At 46.5% G+C, this 21,722-nt stretch overlaps 1 protein-coding gene across 12 annotated transcripts in view; it reads left to right on the forward strand.

Moving 5' to 3' along the window:
* Positions 1–21,722, forward strand: part of PACSIN2 (protein kinase C and casein kinase substrate in neurons 2) — a 132,104-nt gene that overhangs the window by 17,286 nt on the left and 93,096 nt on the right. For 9 of the 12 annotated variants that reach the window (XM_084955106.1, XM_084955111.1, XM_084955105.1 and 6 more), the window contains exon 2: positions 19,490–19,551. The exons of the other annotated variants lie outside the window; for them this stretch is intronic. The gene's annotated coding sequence lies outside the window, so the exon portion shown is untranslated. The remainder of the gene's footprint in view (positions 1–19,489; positions 19,552–21,722) is intronic. 12 annotated transcript variants of the gene reach the window in all.

Here is a 21,722-nt window from a genome sequence, read left to right on the forward strand (position 1 = left end):
TGAGCAAGGCCAGGAACTGAACCTGCAACTTCATGGTTACTAGTCAGATTCCTTTCCACTGTGCCACAACGAGAACTCCTTTTTTTTTTTTTAAATTCAGCAAATTCCTGTTCCCTCCTTAACCTGGGGCTCTAGATGCAAAATACATTCCTGAATCCAAACCACAGACTTAAAAGGCTGAGGCCTGTCACTTGTTAAGCTGCTGATTGCGTGGTGGCCAGCCCCTGATAAGCCTTCTCTTTTCTAGGAAAGCTCTCCTCCTTATTAGATTTTGCTCTGTAATTTTACTGCCCTGCTCACCTAACTTTGGAGATTGGTGTTCTAAGATATGTGCTTGGAACCCAGCACTCAGTGTTTGGGTCTCAGACCTTCCTCAGAATTTTATGAAAATAGATCCCAGCCCCCAATGGACATAAACATTTTTTGCATGCAACTCCAGTGGGCTCAAATCCCTGTTCATTTATTGAACAACTATTTGAACTTCTGTCATGTGCCAGGCACAATTCTGGGCACTGGGGCTGCGCAGGAACAGCAGACCTTAAATTCCGGTTGGGAGTGACAGCATGGTTGGACACCTCGTGTCCTGTATGGAGGGAAGGTCGGCCTCTGTGGGCACCTTCCTGCCTGCTTGTGGCTAGGCTCGTTGCCAGCCTCCCAGGTCCCTTCCAGCTTTCACCTTCCTGAACTGGCTTTTGACGTCACCGTCATTATCATAAAGATTTTAAAAGATTTAATATTTATGGAAGCTTCTTTTGTGCCAGGAGCTCTACTTTTCCAGGCATGATTACATTTAACATTTACCCTTATGACATCTTTGTCGTGCAGGTGGAAAGCTGGCCTTAGAGAGGTTAAGTGACAGGCTAGGAAGTGTGGTGCTCTTGATCAGCTTGGGGTCCTGGAGTTCAGCAAGCCAGGCCTGAGGACATCATCAGAAATGGCCACAAAAACCATCAAGTGTGACCATTTTGTCACGGACATGTCCATTCTCTGACGGGTTCCTTTCGCAGTCAGAAATTTAATTTTTACCTGACTGTCACATCAAATTGCCTTGCTCAAGGATGAGAAACATGAGTGGCACATGCTTTCAGGCCTCTATGTGGTAGACATTATAGACACTTGAAGTTACCAAATACATATATTTGTTAACAAAATTGCATAATTCCACCCTCAGTCCCAATTCCAGCTTCGCAAGTGGCATTTGAAGTGCACATTATTTAGTACTTGGCTGAGGAGGTTTGTATGCACTCCCTATTTTCCACACCAGACATATGTTTTCTAGTTTTAATTTTTAAGGTACTACTCAGTGAACAGAGTAACTTCCCGAAAAATTGCTTTAAAAAAAACTTTGTATCCTCTGCAGAGGGTGGAATGAAACAGTATTTGTGATCTTGATTCAGCCCTTGCCATAACGGAATCATTATTCTGACTGGAAGATGCACGCTGCCATCCCCCTGGCATTAACAGCTGCTGTTCTTTAAATATTTATATTTAATAACTTTATATCTCTGTTTCCTTCTAAGGCTTGCTGCAACTTCATGTCAAACACAAAACGGCACCTTTGGAGTTATTCTAAACATGACTAAATGCAGGGGTGACATTTCTCTCTAGCCATCTCACGTCCTGGAGGACCAGACGGTCTCTGGGTCTGGCTCCATGCTCATTAAATGTTGCAGTGTCCAGCCATTCTTCCTGGGCACAGTTGGGTCTGGAGAAGCCTCGAGGCTGGGAGGGGGAAGTGGTCCTTTTGTTATGTGACCAAGGAAGTCAAGTCCTGAGAGCATCAGGAGGTTTCTAAATGGAGTTTCCAGTCTAAAGGGTAAGGCAGGGTCGGAGGAGTCTAGGTTTGAAGCCCAGTAAGATGGAGATTGGGGATTGCGTGGAATGGGGTGGTTGACAAGAGAGAAACATAAGGTTTCTGAGCAGGGTGGGTTGGAGAAGGCAGCTGTTGTGGCTTCTTTCCCTGGCTTCCCCTTCTAGACCATGCCTGGGGACAGAGGCCCTGGAATTCCCTGTCCCAGTAATCCCTAGCCCAATTGTGAGACTTGTTTGGGCCTCTTCCCTGGCTGTGTCCTTCTGAGGGTAGACTGTGCTGTCATGCACACATACCCCTGGCAGAGAGGTGGCCACGGTGGCTGTGTGCAGGGAGTGTGTGTATATAGCTGGAGCTTGGATGTGCAGGCTGGGGTGTTCCCATAAGGGTACGGGGCGGGGGCGGGGGTGGGGTCTTTGTGGTGCAGGGCACTGCTCTGGATTCATTGTGTAACAAAGTCTCTGCTTATTTATCGAATATGCTTGTCCCATGCCATCTCTGCTGCTCGTGGCACCCTGCAGAGCTTGGAGGTGTCTAACAGCCAAAGCTTGGGAAGTGGGTCCAGCAGCAGGCCTGTTCCCTGCCCGGCTGTTCTTGGTATTAAACCAGCCACACTGGAGGAGGGCCCTTGCATTGTACCATTTTACCCAAAGTCTCCTTCTAGGGCTGGGCTGATTGAGGTATTTTGGATTTTGTTAGCATTCTGGCACAGTATCAGAAGGATTCCACTCCATATCGTGGTCTTTTTTTAGAGCTCATATTTTATTTCTACTTTATCCATGACTTTGGCCTGAAAGGGTCCCAGTGAACAGCTTTGACATTGTCATATAAAACTTTTCCTTGCAGCAAAGCACAAATACTCTGCTTTGGGGATGAATAGCTCTCTAGAAACAAGTCAATCCACTTCAGCATCAGCAACGGCTTCAGGAACCTTTCAGGGCGCATTCTTCTTATGACCTTGTCCTCCTGGAGGGGAGGGACATGGTGTCCTAGCCATAGTGTCCCACAGTACACATGACTCTCCTGTTGCTGCTAGAGCTGGAGTGCTGCTCAAGTAACTGCCAGGTTGGAGGTGGACACCAGCATGGGGACCGCCTGAGGAGTGTGGCGCCTTCAGCATGTCCTGAACTGGAGCTGGTCTGAAACACTGTTGTTTTTTTTTTTTGTCTTTTTGCCTTTTTTTTCCCCTAGGGCTGCTCCCCCGGCATATGGAGGTTCCCAGGCTAGGGGTCTAAGGGGAGCTGTAGCCGCCGGCCTACACCAGAGCCACAGCAACTCAGGATCCGAGCTGAGTCTGCGACCTACACCACAGCTCATGGCAATGCTGGATCCTTAACCCCCTGAGCAAGGCCAGGGATGGAACCTGCAACCTCATGGTTTCTAGTCAGATTCGTTAACCGCTGAGCCGAGATGGGAACTCCCCCTGAAACAGTGTTTTCACCAACGTGGAAAAAATAAGGACAGTGTAGATTTTATATGTTAAGGTGAGCAACTACCTTTTCTTGGGAAGGGCTTTCTTTTAGTATAAGATTGTTACCTTTGTATCTTTTTTTTTTTTTTTTTTTTTGTCTTTTGTTGTTGTTGTTGTTATTGTTGCTATTTCTTGGGCCGCTCCCGCAGCATATGGAGGTTCCCAGGCTAGGGGTTGAATCGGAGCTGTAGCCACCGGCCTACGCCAGAGCCACAGCAACGCGGGATCCGAGCCGCGTCTGCAACCTACACCACAGCTCACGGCAACGCCGGATCGTTAACCCACTGAGCAAGGGCAGGGACCGAACCCACAACCTCATGGTTCCTAGTCGGATTCGTTAACCACTGCGCCACGATGGGAACTCCACCTTTGTATCTTTTATTTTTTTTTTGTTTTTTGTTTTTTTGGTCTTTTGTCTTTTCAGAGCCTCGCTGGAGGTTCCCAGGCTAGAGGTTCAATTGGAGGTGTAGCTGCCAGCCTATAACAGAGCCAGAGCAACGCAGGATCCGAGCCACATCTGCGACCTGCACCATAGCTCACGGCAACGCCGGATCCTTAACCCATTGAGCGAGGCCAGGGATTGAACCTGCAACCTCATGGTTCCTAGTCGGATTCGTTTCCACTGTGCCACAACAGGAACTCCTGTACTTTTTAGTTTTAAAATGTCTTTTTCTTTTGGTATTGGTGACATGAGCTGGTAGTTTTAAGAGTATTCTTAGTTGACAATATAAAGTTAATAACCTTACATTAATTCTCCAGAATTTTAAAGAGTTTTATTGAGTATAACTAACAGTACGTTTCACATATGTAAAGTATACTGTTTAAGTTCTCACGTATGAACACACCCATCAAACCATCACCACAATCTAGATAATGAACATATCTGTCACCCACAGAAGTTTCCCTGAGCTACTTTATAGCACCTTCCACCTGCTCACTACTCCCAGGAAGCTTTGGTCTGCTTTCTGTCCCTGTAGATTAGTTTGCATTTTCTAGAATTTTATGTAAGTGGAATCATAGAGTGTATACCTTTTTTAGCCTGGCTTCTTTCATTCAGAAAAATTATTTTGGGATTCATCCATATTGTAGCATATATCAATATTTCTTTTTTTCCCTCATAGGGTTTTTGGTTTTTTTTTTTTTATAGTTGATTTACAGTGTTGTATCGATTTCTGCTGTACAGCACAGTGACCTGGTCACACGTGTGTGTACATTCTTTTTCTCATACCATCTATATCCAATTTCTTGAGGTAGAACATAATGGAAGATAATGTTTCTTTCTTTCTTGGCCACACCTGCGGCACATGGAAGTTATTGGGCTAGGGTCAAACCTGAGCCACAGCAGTGACAATGCTGGATCCTTACCTGCTAAGCCACCAGGGAACTCCAATATTTCATTAGAAAAATTTTTTTTATAGCCGCACCTGCAGCATATGGAAGTTCCTGGGCCAGGGATTGAATCTGAGCCGTAGCTGCATTAGACGAGGGAGAAACATGAAAAGGAAGACCAGGAGCTCCACTTGGAAACGTGAGAGGCAGTGATAGCTAGCAAAAGAAAACTTGCTCAATGGAAAAGGAAAAGCGATCCAAACTAAACAAAGCGATGCTTCTGTTTAGCCCCAAAGCTGGACCACGGAAGTGGCCAGTAAGTCTGGCAGACATCCCATCTGTTTAGGAAGGAGCAGTGGCCACCCAACTGGAACATCCACAACCGTAAATCAAGGGCAGCATTAATCCGGTTAAATGAAATTAAAAAGAATGACCTTGGTACCCCTCTCCCCTTTCCAGCCACACTACCACCAGACCAGCTCCATCCCATCGCATCCTGCATCTTGCACCCCAACTGCTCCTTTACCCCACGTGGTCGTGGGGTCTTGCAGGGCCTGGCCCTGTTCTGAGGCGAGAGGAAAGGAGACGGGCCCCTGCTTGTGTGATGGTAACCGTCTAGTGGAGGGATGGAAGCAACACACACTGAGATCGTGTTTCTCCCTGTCTAATGCTTGTTTTTTCTGTATTAATTCTGGGGAAAGGGAAATCAACTTGAGGTTTCTTGACCCAGGCTATGGAGAGCAAGGGAAGTATTGATTTTGAAATTAAAGCTCACGCTTCCTGTCTCTGCACATTTGCAGCATGTCAGTCAAGATGACCTTGATGTGGAGTTCTCGGCATGGCTTATTGGAAACGAATCTGACTAGCATCCATGAGGACACAGGTTCAATCCCTGGCCTTGCTCAGTGGGTTAAGGACCCAGCATTGCCATGGGCTGTGGGGTAGGCTGAAGATGCAGCTTGGATCCTGTGTTGCTGTGGCTGTAGAATAGGCCAGCGGTTACAGCTTCAATTCAACCCCTAGCCTGGGAACTTCCATATGCTGCGGGTGTGGCTCTAAAAAGACCAAAACGAAGAAACAAAAGCAAAAAAACAAAAAACGACCTTGATGTGTCCTTCGTGCTGGTGGTGTAGGGGTGAAGACAGGTGCCTGGTGACTCTACATGAACCCGTAATGGACATCAATCCTGCAGTCAGTGAGGGGAAGGCGCTGGGGATGGAGGTGGGTGGAGTGGCTCCAGGAGGAGATAAAGCTGTGGAATCTAGGGTGAGAAGGTGGATTTACTTAGAGATTTCTACGTGCAGGGCACTTGTCAAATTTCACGGTCTTTTTCAGACTTGACCCCTTCTTTCAGAATACGATGCAGGGTAGAGGCGAAAGTCAGAACGACCTGAGACCTGTGAGTGTGCGTTTGAGGTGTGGGACGGAGGTGGAGGCTGTTCTTTGTGTTCTCTTTATATTAGCGAGTGTTTCAAAACCAGGCGGGCTCTTCTGAGATGTTGGCTTGAGGGCTGGTGTGTGTGGTCAGATGGGGGTGCTGGTCAGTGAAGGGTAACCCTGCCGAGCCCTGGAACTGGGTCTAGGTGCGGAGGGAAGGGAAGCCAAGCACGCCCATCTGCCAGCTCTAGTGGGCACAGTGTGGAGCCCGTCAGAAGCAGCCCGCCCCTCTCTGAGGGTGAACCTCCTGTCCTGAGAGGTGTGCAGCTGGAGGAAAGGGTCTTCCTCTGGTCACATCATCCTTGCGCACTTGCTGATTTCAGGTTTGAAAGGAAGCATCCAGATTTCCTGACCTTTGGCTACCAAACAGAACAAACAAGCCAGTGTATATCCACGTCTGGCGTTTAATTTAGAACAAGGAGAATTCAGTGTTGGCCCCACTTCTGATTTCCGACCTCTTCTCGGGCCTCGCTGTTTTGGGGCAAGCACTCGTGTCTCTCGGAGTCGTTGGCCACAGTGGCTTGACTTGACGTCGTTACTAAAGTGGTGGCATTGTTGATGAGCCAAGGGGAGGAGACAGGTGTCTCCCAATGGGGAGGCCCTTCCCCAGGCCAGCCAGGTCGAAGCTCTGCAACCTTTTGGCACAGGTGAGGTAGGAGAAGCTTATTTCAGTTTCCTTCTGGTTTGCTTTCCTCCTTATTCCCAGATACCCTGTACCACCAAATAAAGGGAGTATTTCTTCCACTTGGAACCATCTTTGCATCAGGTGTGGCTAAGTAGCTGTCTTGAGTCAGGCGCAAAAGCTCACAGACATCCTGCTTTTGTCCCTGGCAGTTGGGTTTTCACATCACCTCCAGGCTCAGTGTGGGCAGGCAGATGCGTGCCAGGTGGGAACAGAGTTTTATTGGGTTAGCATAGCTACATCAGAGTACCTTCAGGGAAGCCTGGGGCCTTTTCTTTTAGATTGGAAATTGAGAATTCTGGATTAGGTACTTTTATTAATTTGTCCTGGTCTTTAAGCCAATTAGATAGCTGTTCTGTTGTCACTGATGGCAGGGAAGAATGTTTTCAATGTCGTGCTAAGTGCAGTGCCTTATAGCCTGGGCATAGCTCCTTCAGCTGGACTTTATATACTAGTTTATTTTCTGTGAGGCACTGTTGTCCTCAGGACTTGGCATGACATCTGGCCGTGGTCACTCAGCGTTTGTTCATGAGACTGGGATGGGCAGCAGTCAGCTAACTGAAGAAACTGGATAAAGTAAGAATCCTTTTTTAAATTTTTAATTTTTTTGTCTTTTTGCCATTTCTTGGGCCACTCACACGGCATATGGAGGTTCCCAGGCTAGGGGTCGAATTGGAGCCGTAGCCACCAGCCTACGCCAGAGCCACAGCAATGCAGGATCCGAGCCGCATCTGCAACCTATACCACACTCACGGCAACACAGGATCCGAGCCGTGTCTGTGACCTACACCACAGCTCATGGCAATGCCAGATCCTTAACCCACTGAGTGAGGCCAAGGATCGAACCCTCGTCCTCATGGATACTAGTCATATTTGTTACTGCTAAAGGAACGATGGGAACTCCTGTAATTTTTTTTAAGTTAGAAATAAAATTCCTAAACTATGTACTTTAAAAAAATGATTCTTGGAGTTCCCGTTGTGGCTCAGTGGTTAACGAATCCGACTACGATCCATGAAGTTGCGGGTTCGATCCCTGGCCTTGCTCAGTGGGTTAAGGATCCAGCATTGCCGTGAGCTGTGGTGTAGGTTGCAGATGCGGCTCGGATCCTGCATTGCTGTGGGTGTTGTGTAGGCCGGCAGGCTACAGCTCCAATTAGACCCCTAGCCTGGGAACCTCCATATGCCGTGGGAGTGGCCCTAAAAAAAAGCCAAAAAAAAAAAAGGTAGATGCCTTCGGAGAGAGCATGCACTCCCAGTGGAAGGGGCCAGGGCATTCAGGGAGAAGCAAGCATTGGACCTGGGCCATTCATTTCTTTCTGTCATTGGTTGAATGTTTTTTTCCTGTCAGCAGAGGTATAAACAGATGTAACTGTCACTGGGCCTTGGGCAGGGGTAAGAACATTGAAGTGATCTCGAGCTTTCTGTGTCTCAGAGGACTTCTGTAGAGGCCCACTCTAGCTCTCCTAAGTGACAGAGCCCCAGTCCCCCTGCTGTAGGGGTTGGTCAGGAGGGATGGTGTTCCTCTCTGTCAGGACTCTGGGTGTGCGTCACGGGTCTGTGGTCCTAAACGAACCTGAGCGTGAGAGCACTTCCTTGGGCGACGTTGGGCGGTGTGGCCTCACAGCCTCACCCGGAACCTGCAGAGGAGCCCCGGGGAGGGACGATTGCTTCCAAGGGGCGGGGGCTCTCCGGAGCCCAGTTGGAATGCCGTAGCCGGAAGCAGGAGGAATGGGTGCTGGGCAAGGAGCAGCCTATGGGGAAATGCTGTGTAGAGAGCCCAGGAGATGGATAACGCATTAACCAAGGGCCAAGACGCAGCCACATGGCAAACAGGCTTTTGTATTATCTTTTGTATCCACCTCAGCTTCTAGAGATTAAAAAGCACATCATCCAGAGGAGCTCAAGAAATAGGCAGTTCTTACAGTTCAAGAAGTGTTGCCAGACTGCCTCCTGAAACTTAGTGTCCGTGTGAGCACAGCAGCCTTCCTGAGTTCTGGCCTGGGTGGGTGGGTGAACTCGAGTGAGGAGTGAAGAGCCCAGCTTTGCGGTCAGTCAGCCGGACAGAGGGTGGACTCTCGGCTCTCCTGCCAACTCGACGTGGACCTTGTGCTCTTCTTTGTTGTGTACAACAAAAGCTGTTTGCAATATCCTTTATTAGATGTCTCAGGGTTACAGGTTATTGCATTTGTTACTATATGTTCATGCCAAGTGAAACAAAAAGATGTATACACAGCAAGATGCTAATAAACCTCCAGCCCCAAGCCTCTGAGAAAAACCAGTGTTGACCGCTTCAATGTAGCTGAGCCTCCACCACTTCCTCCCGGCTCTCACTAACATCAGTGTGTGTTTTAATAAAAGGAAGAGTACTGTAGGCATCATGCGGCAGCTTGCTCTTTTCAGTTCCCTGTAGCTTTCATACTTCTGATTTTAAGCTCTCTGAGAACAGAGATCTAACTGAGTGCTCTGCGTGTGGCAGGTCATTCAGCGTGTGAATGAGTGCTGTGCTCGGGGTATCTCTCCAGGACCGAAGAGTCTGGTAGTTAGGCCAGAGCCAATTGCTTCAGCCTTTTTGTAGGACATACTTGCAACAGCAGTGTATGAGGACACTCTTTTCTGGGCATTTCTACCAATAATAAATGATTTTTTTTGCTGATCTGATGGGTAAAAATCATATCCCATTGTTATTTTAATTTCTGTTTTCCTGAGTACTAGTAAAGTTGAGCATCACTTCACATGTTCATTGGTCATTAGTATGTCTCCTATAAAGTATGAATCCATGTATTTTGTCTACCCTCATCCCTTTGCTTTGAATTTTTTTTTTTAATTTATTGCCTACAGTACGCAGTGGCTTGATGTAGGATCTCAGGTCCTAGACCAGGGACTGAACCTGGGCTGCAGTGGTGAAAGTGCCAAGTCCTATGCCACTGGGCCGCCAAGGAACTCCCTGAGTTGTTTTTCTTTTCAGGTTTTAGGAGCTTTTTGTATATTGGGCTATAAATTCTTTGTTATCTGTATTGCATATATGTCCCCCTGGCTATTGTTTTTGTAATTTGTTTTTACTTTGTTTAGAGGTCTGTTTCCATGAAATTTAAGGATTTTTATGTAGTCAAATACGTCTTTCTCTTTACAGGGTTTGGGTTTCCTGTCTGCAGTTCCAGCCACTAGAGAAAACTATAGACCAGTTTTCCTATGTATGTTATATATATGTTTATATGTATCTGCAGCATTTCTAAATAAAATAGTAACTTGAATACAGAGGTGTATTAAAAGGTCAGTTATTCATGACCAAGTACGGTTTACTCCAGAAATACTGCGATAGCCTCACATGAGGAGTTGCGTCAGCTGGAGGAAGTCCTGGCCCAGGGCTTGGAGCAGTGGTGTGTCCTTCCATCTACAACTCTGACTTTGGCCAAGCCGTTTAATCTCCCTGAGCTTGTCTCCTCTGCTGTAAGATTAGCAGGACAAGGAAGAGCACCATTGTGTAGAGTTGCTATCGGGCCTAGATGGGATAATACGTGTCAAGTGGTTAGAGCATAGTAAGCGCTCAATTAATGTCATGCACACCATTCATTACACAAAAAGAAGACTTACTTGCTTATATTAGCAAGTGTTTGAAAGGCATCTAGATCCCCAAACTGCAGCTAACTGTAATAAAAATCTCAGAAAAATGCCCATAGAAGGAGTACAGAAATATTTACCAGGACCCAGTAGCAAGCACATCAGGTGGCCATTTCATTAAGCTCCAGGCATGACAGGGAGGCCTGTGTACAGCACTCTTTCCCCACGTCTGTGAATCCCCAGATAATTCTGTGGACTTGACAGGCTCATGGGGGAGGGGCCAGAGGTGGCCCTGTGGCAGTGTCTGTCCAGCCTGAACTGGCCCTGTGTTTCTCTTCTGCTCTGTCTCAAGCATGTGACCACCTGTCCCTAAGGCCTGCACTTTCCACTGGCCTTTCACCACTGCAGGTGTGTGTGGCCCTGGAGGAATCAGGAATAAATTCCTGGGGTTGAGTGGGGAAGAGGATTGTAAAAATAACAAGCCACCTCAAAATGACCAGGGGAGCAGTTTTGTTGTAGTAGTAGGAGCACTGGGAACCAGGTGTGACATCTAGATCCCCAAAGGTCAGCAGTAGATGGGTTAACTTGGTAGGTGCCCATGGTTCTATAGTCTCTTTGTGAGGCATTAGCTCAGTCATAATTTCTAACCTTCCTCTTCCGCATGCAAAATAAGTGGACCAGTGTTCTCAAAATGAGAAGGGAGGGAAAGCCTGAATGCCCAGAACCCTGGAGGGCTTCAGGTCTAATTGGACCTTCAGACTGGGCTGGAAAGCCTTGGTGGGAGAGGTGGATTTCACCATTGGTCTGATTTTAGCATGGCATTTGTTGAATACCTGTGGGTTTTTTTTCCTTTTGTCTTATGGCATTTTTCTTTTCTTTTTTTGTCTTTTTGCCACTTCTTGGGCTATTCCCGCAGCATAGGGAAGTTCCCAGGCTAGGGGTCCAGTTGGAGCTGTAGCCACCAGCCTACGTCAGAGCCACAGCAACACGGGATCTGAGCTGCATCTGCGACCTACCCCACAGCTCACGGCAACGCCTACACCACAGCCACAGCAATGTGGGATCTGAGCCGCATCTTTGGCCTACACCACAGCTCACGGCAACGCCAGATCCTTAACCCACTGAGCAAGGCCAGGGATCGAACCTGCAACCTCATGGTTCCTAGTCGGATTTGTTAACCACTGAGCCACGACGGGAACTCCAGCACTTTTCTTATTTATCTCTAGTTTAGAAATCTTTTATTAGACAACTTAAATTCATATAAACAATGGGTGATGGGTATGTAAGTTTTCAAACATAATTATAAAAACCTTGAAAATCAGCATCCCAGCTTGAAACCACTGTGCACCACAGGGAAGCTTGTAGTGGGGGCTTCCTGCCAGGGGTGAAGTTATTCCAGGGTGTTTGATCATTCTCTTGCTTTTTTAAAGAGAACACTTACACACCTATATATGTACCTATAAATAATATATTCGGGTTTTCTTTATGAGCTTTATAAAAGGGAAATCAAGTAATCTGCAAATTTCATTTTTACTTTTGAATCATATTCCATTTTGTGTATTATATTAGGATTTTCCAGAGAAACAGAACCAATAGGGTCTATGTAAATACAGAAAGAGATTTACTTTGAGGAAGTGGCTCACGTGATTACGGAGACCAGCAAGCCCAAATCTGCATAAGGGGCCAGCAGGTTTGAACTCCATCTGGGCCCATAGTGCAGTTCCAGTTCCCTGCAAAGGCCGGCAGCCTAGGGACCCAGGAGAGTTGGTGGTGTAGATGAAGACTGAAGGCTGGCAGGTGGAGCTCTCCCTCCTACTTGGGAAGGGTTGGTTTTTGTGGTTCTATCCAGGCCTTCAACTGATTGGATTGGGGCTCACCAGTACTGTGGAGGGCAGTCTACTTTACCAATGAAAATGTTAATCTTACCTGAAAACACCCTTGCAGAAATACCTGGAATAATGATTGGTGAGCTATCTGGGCATTTCCTGACACATAAAACTAACTGTCGCAGGCATAGACCACAACTTCCATTTTTTTTTCCCAGTAAGAGTACTGGGCTATGAACCTTCTTTGTGCAGGTCTCCTGGTGCACTCATTTCTCTAAGGTTTACTTAGGAGTAGACTTCCTGCCTCCTGGGTGTGCTCAGCGTGCAGAAATGCCTCCCCCAAGTGGTGTGCCAGTTCACGCTCCTCTCTGACGTGGAGGATTTGGAAGTTCCCATTGTCCATGCCTGGCCCTCCCAGCTAATTGTCACGCTTCTTAATTGTACCCGGCGAGTGGATGTCAGATGTTATCTCATTCTGGCTTGAACTTACCTGCTTATTGAGGGGGTGAGCCTCTTTCCGTACGAGCATAAATAATTCCCAGGTTCTCTTTGGTGACATGTCTGATTAGGTTTTTTCCCATTTTCCTCTTGGGTTGTCTGTATTTTTCTTACTGATTCATATTGGTTCTTTATATGTTCTGTGTACCAATTTATTGGTTATATGAGGTACAGGAATTGTCTCCTACTTTGTGCACGTCTTTTCACTTTCATTATGTTGTCTTATGTTAAACATTTAAAATTTCAGTGTAGTTGATTATATTAATCTTTTCTTTATGATATGTATTTTATTTTATTTTGGTTTTGTCTTTTGTCTTTTTAGGGCTGCTCCTGTGGCATATGGAGGTTCCCAGGCTAGGGGTCCGATCGGAGCTATAGCCACTGGCCTACACCAGAACCACAGCAATGCGGGATCTGAGCCATGACTGCAGCCTACACCACAGCTCACGGCAACGCCGGATCCTTAATCCACTGGGTGAGGCCAGAGATTGAACCTGCAACCTCATGGTTCCTAGTTGGATTTGTTTCCACTGTGCCATGACGAGAACTCTTATTTTATTTTTTAAATTAAATTTTTTTTTCTTTTTATGGCTGTGCCTATGGCATATGGCTAGGGGTCGAATCGGAGCTGCAGCTGCAGGCCTGTGCCACAGCCACAGCAACACCTACGCTGCAGCTTGTGGCAATGCCATATAGCTATTTTAAAGGATATTTTAAAGGACATTTTAAAGGAAATTCTTCTCTGCCTTGAGGTCATAAAGATAATTCTTCCGGGTTTTTTTTTGTTTTGCTTTTTTAAAAACAATTTTAAGGTCTTGCTTTTTATATTAACCCTTAGTCTTTCTGGAGTTGATTTCTAACTGCTTTTGAGACTGAGGTGAGGTTAAAATCCAGTTTTCTTTTCTCCTGAGTAGATGGTCCATTGAGCCAGCATCACTACTGAGTGGCCTTCCTGTGCCTTGGGACTCTACCTCTGTCACTCAGGAAGTCTAGAAATATGTGTGGGTTTGTCTCTTCTTTTCTAAAACAAAAATTTTGGTGTATGTGGTGAAGTATACATAACATAAAATTTACCATTTTGACCAATTTTTTCTTTTGCTTCCTAAACTTAGTTATAAAGATGCCCCCCCCCCCCATCAGGGACCTACATAACTAGGGCTCTGTGGAAAACTAGCTGCCAGTTAGGACTGTTTCAGCTGTTTAGTGCCAGCTGAGAAAGGCTCCTGTTTGCCATTAACATTCGTTTGCCCAGTTTTGAGTGTACTGTTTTGTGGCATTATAAATACATTCACGTTGCTGTGCATCCACCACCCTCCATCTGCAGAACTTCTTCATCTTCCCAGACTGAATCTCTGTCCTCACTCAGTACCAGTTCCCCATTCAATGCCCCCCACCCCAGCCTGTGGGTCTGCTTCCCAAGCCTCTACCTGGCCAGGGTACCATGCACGAGAAGAGGCAGCCCTTGCTTCCTCCATCCTGCCTTTTAATAGAATTATTGGAGTTTTATCTTCCTGATGAGTAAACCACAAGAGTGGCCTTTGTCTGAAGGTCTCTGTATCCCCAGAAAGCACTTAAGTTTGTGGTGAGCATATGGTGGAGGCTTAAGACATTCTAATAACTGAGCATGGGTGTTGAGTTTGAGAGAATTAATAATTTAAACTCAGTTTCAAACCTATGAGAGCGTTATGTGAGAGAGTCAGAATGTGACCAGAACACCACCTTTGGAGCAGGTATGGTGGGTACCGTGTGGCATAGCTAGACCTATGGTCTGTGCTTTGGCACAGCCTTCTCAAAGGTCAGCTGGGGCTATAGAGCTGATATGCTTGCTCCAGGTGGGGTGGAGAGAGAAAAAGACAGGAAGCGCCAGGCGCTGGTTGGAGAAACTGAGGCTCAGAGTGAAATCAACTTGTGATTCCACAGCTGGTAGTTTGTGAGCTGGAATTTGTTCTAGGCTGCGAGTTGAGGGTGCATTTCTATTCCTGAGGCTTGGTGTTCACACCTGAGCTGTGCATGCCCAGGGGTGAGGCTGCCATTTCTCTCATGGACTTTTTTTTTTTTTTTTTTTTTTTTTTTCTTTTCCTATTTTGGCATATGCTATGCCCCTAGGTGCTAAGCCCTGTCCTATATGCCAAGGAAAACAGGGCAGTGAAGCATGAGAGCGAAGGGAGAGGGAGACAGGCACAGGCCTAAGGTTGGATGGAGTTCAGCAGCCTGCTTCCTCCACAGCTCAGAGGGGAGCACCCACCCTGCTGGGTATCTGGGGAAGGGGGCTGTGCCTGGTCCTCGTGTGGGGCTTGTCAAACCTGCCACAGCATAAGCACGTGGCCTGAAAGCTTGGCCAGGAGCTCTGCACCTGACAAATGTGCAAAGTACGAGGTGTATGTGGAAAGCTTCTAGTTTAATAAAACGTTTTTAAAAATGAATGGAAAGAGCATATGTAGCTTCTTTCTTAACGTGACCTTAAGAGATGAAGCCTTTGTGGAGGGCTGTTGAGCAGTGACAATGCCGTACAGATTCCTAGTTGCGTAATTCAGAGCACTGGGGAAGTTTCGATGTGCATTTTGCAAGACGCTCTTCACTTGCCCGGTAAGCAGAAATGATGACGTTGCTCAGGGTGGATTGCCTCATGGATGAGAAGATGGCAGATGCTGTTCATTTTTAAACTGGTGTTGTGAAGAACAAGCACAGCTTTTTTAGGTTGTCGTGGTCCTTTTCTTGTCTTGCCTTTTCTTGTCTTTCTTTTTCAGCCGCACCTATGGCATGTGGAAGTTCCTAGGCCAGGGATCGAATACCAAGCTGTGGCTGTGACCTGTTACAGCTGTGGCAACACCAGATCCTTAACCCACTGTGCTGGGTTGGGGATTGAACCTGCGCCTCCTCGGAGACAACACTGAATTCTTAACCTGCTGTGTCTTGGTGGAAATGACTTGTCTTCTTCTTTTTTTATTTTTTTGGATTATTTTAAAAATGTCAGTGTTGGGTTTTCTGTCTTTGTCTTTCATTAATTTTGTTACAGAGCATTTTGGATTATTTTACATGAATTCTTCTTTAGGCTGACATACATGTACAAGACATGTTGACTGCAGCGTGGAGGCAGACATCCAGTTGCTCTGTCCCAGGGGCTGGCTTTTGCATTGCCCCCAGTCATAAGGGTCATCTTAAATCCAGTTCAGAGTGAATGAAATCCCCACGTGCTAGTCACAGTTTGAAAATCCAGATCTGCACTTTTGTTTCTAGGATTGTGTCCTGTTTCAGATGTAGAATGGTGGTGTTTTAAGGAAGCACATGCAAAGCTGTTCAAAATCATGAGCTAGGAGTTCCCGTCGTGGTGCAGTGGAAACAAATCCGACTAGGAACCATGGGGTTGTGAGTTTGATCCCTGGCCTCGCTCAGTGGGTTAAGGATCTGGTGTTGCCGTGAGCTGTGGTATTGGTCGAATACGTGGCTCAGATCTGGGGATCTGGCGTTGCTGTGGCTGTAGTGTAGGCCGGCAGCTGTAGTTCCAATTCGACCTCTAGCCTGGGAACCTCCATAACGCTGCGGGTGTGGCCCTAAAAAATAAAATAAAATAAAATAAAATAAAAGCACGAGTGAGCACTAGCAGGCTCGGCATCGTGATCTCCAGGTCAGAAAGACCAGAGGTGGCATTCTATTGCTGCTGCTGCTTCTGTCCCTTCCTTGTTCAGAACCACAGCTTCGGGTCTCCTGGTGTACAGTTCATCTTTTCCCTGGATACATATAAACTTTTTAAAAAATGAATTACCATATAGTGGGTTGTAACACCTCCGACTTTCATTGCTTTCAGCTTAGAGTTGTGCTCCAGCTCCTCAGGAATTGCTGCGTGAGTGAAGAGAGGTGCTGTGCGGGTGGGCCGAAGGGGAGAGGACGGGGAGAGGCTGGGCAGCTGCGGGGGTACAGGGAGACTGGCACAGCCCTGCTCTCGGTGGAGGGGGAAACTAGGCGGGCAGCCTCAGAGCCACTTCTGGCTGTCCGCACAGTTCCTTGCCGTGGTAGCACGTCCATCGTGCTGCCACTGGTCACCTGGTGTGGCCTTTAGCTTACAGGGGCCCTGCCTTCATTTCAAGGTGCTTACTTTCTTTGAGACCCTTTAACAAGTTGTTTTATTTCTTGAGGTTTCTTCTTTCTGAGCTGAATTTTAAAATGAAAGCTTCGTTGTCACTGACTTCTTCTTGTGAAGAAGAATTAATATTCATTAGCCAGTTCCAATTTTTATATTATCATTTCTGCAATAAACTTTTTATTTTTGAAAAATTTTAGATATACAATAAAGTTACAGATATATTACAGAGAATCACCGTATACCTTTCACCCAGTTTTCCCTGCTGTTAACAACTTACCTAACCTGGGCGCATTTGACAAAATTAGGAGATTAACATTGGCACAGTGTTATTAAGTAAACCACAGACCTCACTTGGAGTTCCCTGGTTTTCCTGCTGAGACTCGGTCTGCTCCAGGATCCAGTCCAGGACATCTCATTGCAACTTCGTCATCACGTCTCCCCTGTCTCCTTGATCTGTGACAGCTTCTGTCTTTCCTTATTTTTCATGACCTCGATTGAAGAGTGATGGTCAGATACTTTGTGGAAAGGTCCTTAGTTTGGGTTTGCTCAGTGTTTTTCACATTATTAGACTGGATTTATGAGTTTTGGGGACGAATATGCAGAGGTGAAGTGCTGACCTCATTGCATCCTATCAGGGAGGACAGTTAGCACTGCCAGGCTTCGCCTCGCAGGCCTGGTATTTTTGTTCCTTGATTTTGTAGATGTTTTATGCGGCTCTAGTCCCCCTGGGTTGCTAGTCCTTCCAGGCCAGGACTCTGCTCTACTTGCTTTGTGCCTCTTCCCTGCGTGAGGCCATGTGCTGGGGACCTGCCAGGTCATGTAAAGACACATCTGAGTTTCTGCGAGCATTTAACGATTTTCAGAATCACAGCTGAAACAAGATTGGCCAGTGTGTTGAAACTAGGGGTCATTTTTCTAGTCTTTCTACCTTTTAATATATTTGATATTTTCTGTAAAAAAAAAAAAAAAAAGAGAGAGAAAAACATTTCCAGTCTACGTATATAATGAGTCCCAGATTGTTTTGCTAGTGTAGGTGTTATGATGTGGATTGTTGCCATGGTGTTCTGGCTGTTACTCATCTTAAACATCTTGGTTTGGGCCCCAGGCCTTGATAGGAAGAAAAACTTAAGTGGTGGTGCTATTAACTATGTAATAATATTTCTTAACATCTTTTTTCTTTTTATTAACTTCTTTGAAGAAGAAAAATAATAGGTTTGCCACCAGAAAATAATTTCAATTAAAATGATGTTATAAATCAGTTGGAATATGTTTTTGTGTTTGTTTTTTTTTTTTTTGTCTTTTTGCCTTTTCTAGAGCCCCTCCCACGGCATATGGAGGTTCCCAGGCTAGGGGTCGAATCAGAGCTGTAGCCACGGGGCCTATGCCCACAGCCGCAGCAATGCTGGATCTGAGCCGCATCGGCGACCTATGCTACAGCTCACGGCAACACTGGATCCTTAACCCACTGAGCAAGGCCAGGGATCAAACCCGAAACCTCATGGTTCCTAGTCGGATTCGTTAACCACTGCACCGCGATGGGAACTCCTGGAATATATTTTTGGAATAGAAAGAAAATCCTTACCATTTATTGTCACAGTAATTTATTGGGAAGAACATTTGAATCTAGTGAATTTGAATTGCAGCCTATTTCTTGTATGGTGTAGTATTTTGACTTTACAGATTGTGAGTGGATGTGGTAGAGAAACAAAGATTCCACCTGAAGATCTCAGTCCCTTCTCCTGAACCCCAGGACACTTTCTTTCTTTTCTTTCTTTTTTTTTGTCTTTTTGCTATTTCTTTGGGCCGCTTCCGTGGCATGTGGAGGTTCCCAGGCTAGGGGTCTAATCGGAGCTGTAGCCACTGGCCTACGCCAGAGCCACAGCAACGCGGGATCCTAGCCGCGTCTGCAACCTACACCACAGCTCACGGCAACGCCGGATCCTTAACCCACTGAGCGAGGGCAGGGACTGAACCCGCAACCTCATGGTTCCTAGTCGGGTTCGTTAACTGCTGTGCCACGACGGGAACTCCCCAGGACACTTTCTTAGAGGTGGGGGATTATGAATGGATTGTGATGGGCCTACTGAGCAACAAGCACAAAGGGACCCAGGATCTGGGTAAACACACTCTGTGTTCGCTCAGTAAGACCCAGTCACTGAGCTGTGAGTTACAAGAGTGGATGCTGTCACAAAGTATAATAAGCACACCTTGGGGTGTCCCATTTCAAGAAGATCTTGGCTCCAGAAGTCAGTACTGACTGGTGACTTTATAGCATGACCCCCAGCCCTACGCCTGCTGTGTAGACCTGGCTCTTCTTACCTGTTGCAGGCCTTTATGACAGCTTGTGTGGGCATGTTAATTCTCTGGGTTTGGTGGTCACCAGGTCTGTGGGGCAGGGGCATTGGGATCTCTGTCCTCTAACAGGGAGGGGGCTGTCTGCTGGTGAGAGCCTGGTCTCCTTGCCTGCGTGTGGACGGCACTGGGGATGGGGCCCCGTGTTCGGTTCTGTTTGTCCAGTAGCTAAGACTTGCTCGTACACTGGAATGTCTTCCTTAGACCTGCCTCTGCATGGAAGTAATTCATGTGGTGTGAACTTTTAAAGAACCTCCATGCTATGGATGAGGTCGCTGATCTGAGGCCGGGCCAGCACCTGCTGTTTTTGAACACAGCTGGAGCGGGGGGTCTTACCTCTTCTTGGAACTTGTGTTTCTTTGCAGAATTGGTTTGCAAAGTCTCAGACTTTATGGAGTAAATTGTGTGGAGCGCTAAGGAATCACGTCCCTTCTCTTTCCCCCAGGAAACATTGTACCGTTGGTGAAGCCAGCTCAGGAGGCGGCGCGCCCCCCTCTGGAGGACGAGGTATGGGAAAGGCAGGCTTTGGTCAATAGCAACTTATTCCTGGGTTTATCCAGAATGGGGGATTTTAGGAAAGCCCTGCAGCCTGGGGTTTGCCTTTGATGACCTCCCCACATCTGTCGGTTTGCAGAGGACTTCAGGGTGTTGTGGTCCTGAACCCCCTGTGCAGCAGTGGGGCTCTCTACAGCCCTTTTGAACTCTGCCTTGGCATCATCTATCTGGGTTTAAAGACTCATAAAGGCACTCATTTATTCCTTTGTTGTAAAATCAATACATGGACTTTGTAAAATACAAATACAGACTTTCAAAGGAAAAAAAAAATCACTGTCAGCACCTTGATGCACACTTCTCAAGATTATTAGATTCACAGACAACATGTGATTTTTAAAAACAAAATGGGATCGTACTATTTAAACTGTTTTGTAACCTGTCCATCTTTAGCTTATTTTCACATTGGTACATGTGGGGGATACATGTCCTTCATCTTAAGATGGGTCACCTGTCACAAGTGCAAAGCAACCCGTGCCAGGCTGAGTAGCTTCCTTTCTCCCTGTGACTCCTGCCGGGATGCTTGCAGAGTGTCCACGACTGTGCTGCACTTGGCCCTCTCAGGTGCTCAGCCCAGGTGGCCTCTTGGCAAGGTCCTCGCACTTTATCTTCCTTCATGAAATCTTCTGAACCAGCTGTCCATGTCTATGCTTTGTTTTTTATGGTCCTTGTGGATTTGTTTCCATTTGAATTGCTATGGCATTAATTCACAGATTTTCTGACATTTACTGATTGCCAGCTCTCTGAGTTTCCTGGGGGTTAAGCTTAGGCTCTGACCGCCTAAGGATGTGCCTCCTGTTTTAGCCCTGCCCTGGAGGGGCCCCTTTGAGCCTTCACTGACTTTAGTTGTGATCAGCATCCTCTGGAGTTTCCAGTTCTGTCATGGAGAGATGATCACTTAAGAACACACTTTGTGCACCTCATCTTGCTTAATCTCCCCAAGTCCTGAGGCTTTTTTTCAAATGTTGCAGATAGAGGAACAGGAAGCTTAGAAACTTGCCAAGGTCCCGCATCTGCTCTCCTGTGCCCCTCTCTGTTGCCTGGCCCCATTCAGCCCTGCGGTTCCCTCATAAGTCTGTGGGGAGCCCTATCAGGGACGGGCCTCTGATGGTTACCTGCCCTGTATCCTTACCTGGCAAGATCTCGACCCGTGTCAGAGTATGACTGGGGACATTGTGTTGAAAGATTGTTTGCTACAGTAGACTTCAATTTTAAACGGACAAAGTGGAAGGAAAATGTAGTTTGTAAAACAAGATACACTTCTGTTTGTAGTTGGTATTATGTTTATAATCCTATTTCAGACTGAGAATGGAAGCTTGTAGAGGTTTGAGACCCTATCTTTTCCATCAAGTTTATATAATACGCAATAATGCCTACAAGCTTTAGATTCATTCATTTACTAAACACTTTATTACATCCTTATTACATGCCGAACGGAAGTATAGTATTGAGAATCTTGAGCAAGGGTTCAGATGTTTTCCTGTTCCTTGATCTCTTCCGTCTTCCCTAGCGTAGGTCCAAAAGGGAGGAGAAAGGTGAAGGTGCTGGTCACATTCTGGGTTGCTTGGAACCTCGTACTCCTGCCGGCTTCATGCAGGATTTGAGTTGGTTGTTTGGGACTACCGAAAATAAATAAATAAACAAACAAATAAATAAACAAATAGGTAAAATGTACAAGAACTGAATTCTTCCTTTGCCATCCGCAGAGCAATGACTGCAGAGTAGCTGTGTGGTCTGACACGTCCTGGGATCACCTGGCTCTCTCCTACTCCACTGTCTTGGGGCTCAGGGCGGGTTCTGCTGTTGGAACCAAGTGTAGCAGTTCCACTCACACGTGCTGCCCCTGCTGTGTGACCGTGGGCACGCCGTCCCCTGGGCCGTCGTTTCCTCGTCTGAAAACATGGACAGTCCTCCCACCTTGCGGGGTTATCAGTGAGTGTAAAGGTCCTGGTAGATGTGTATAAACTGTCGTAAGACAGCCCCTGGTTTTATCCTCCACTTGCAGATTTCCCAAACACAAGTTTATGGTGGCGTTTTTATTGCTACGCCACCAAAATATCAACAGTATAATTCCTCTTTACAAAGCTAAGGATACTTTTCTTTTATTCTGAAGTCGTATGACCTGG

Source organism: Sus scrofa, chromosome 5, assembly GCF_054392235.1.
Source record: "Sus scrofa isolate SSC_HxYL_T2T_F1_AM1 chromosome 5, Sscrofa_HxYL_maternal_Yorkshire_Landrace_v2.0, whole genome shotgun sequence".
Lineage (NCBI taxonomy): Eukaryota > Metazoa > Chordata > Mammalia > Artiodactyla > Suidae > Sus > Sus scrofa.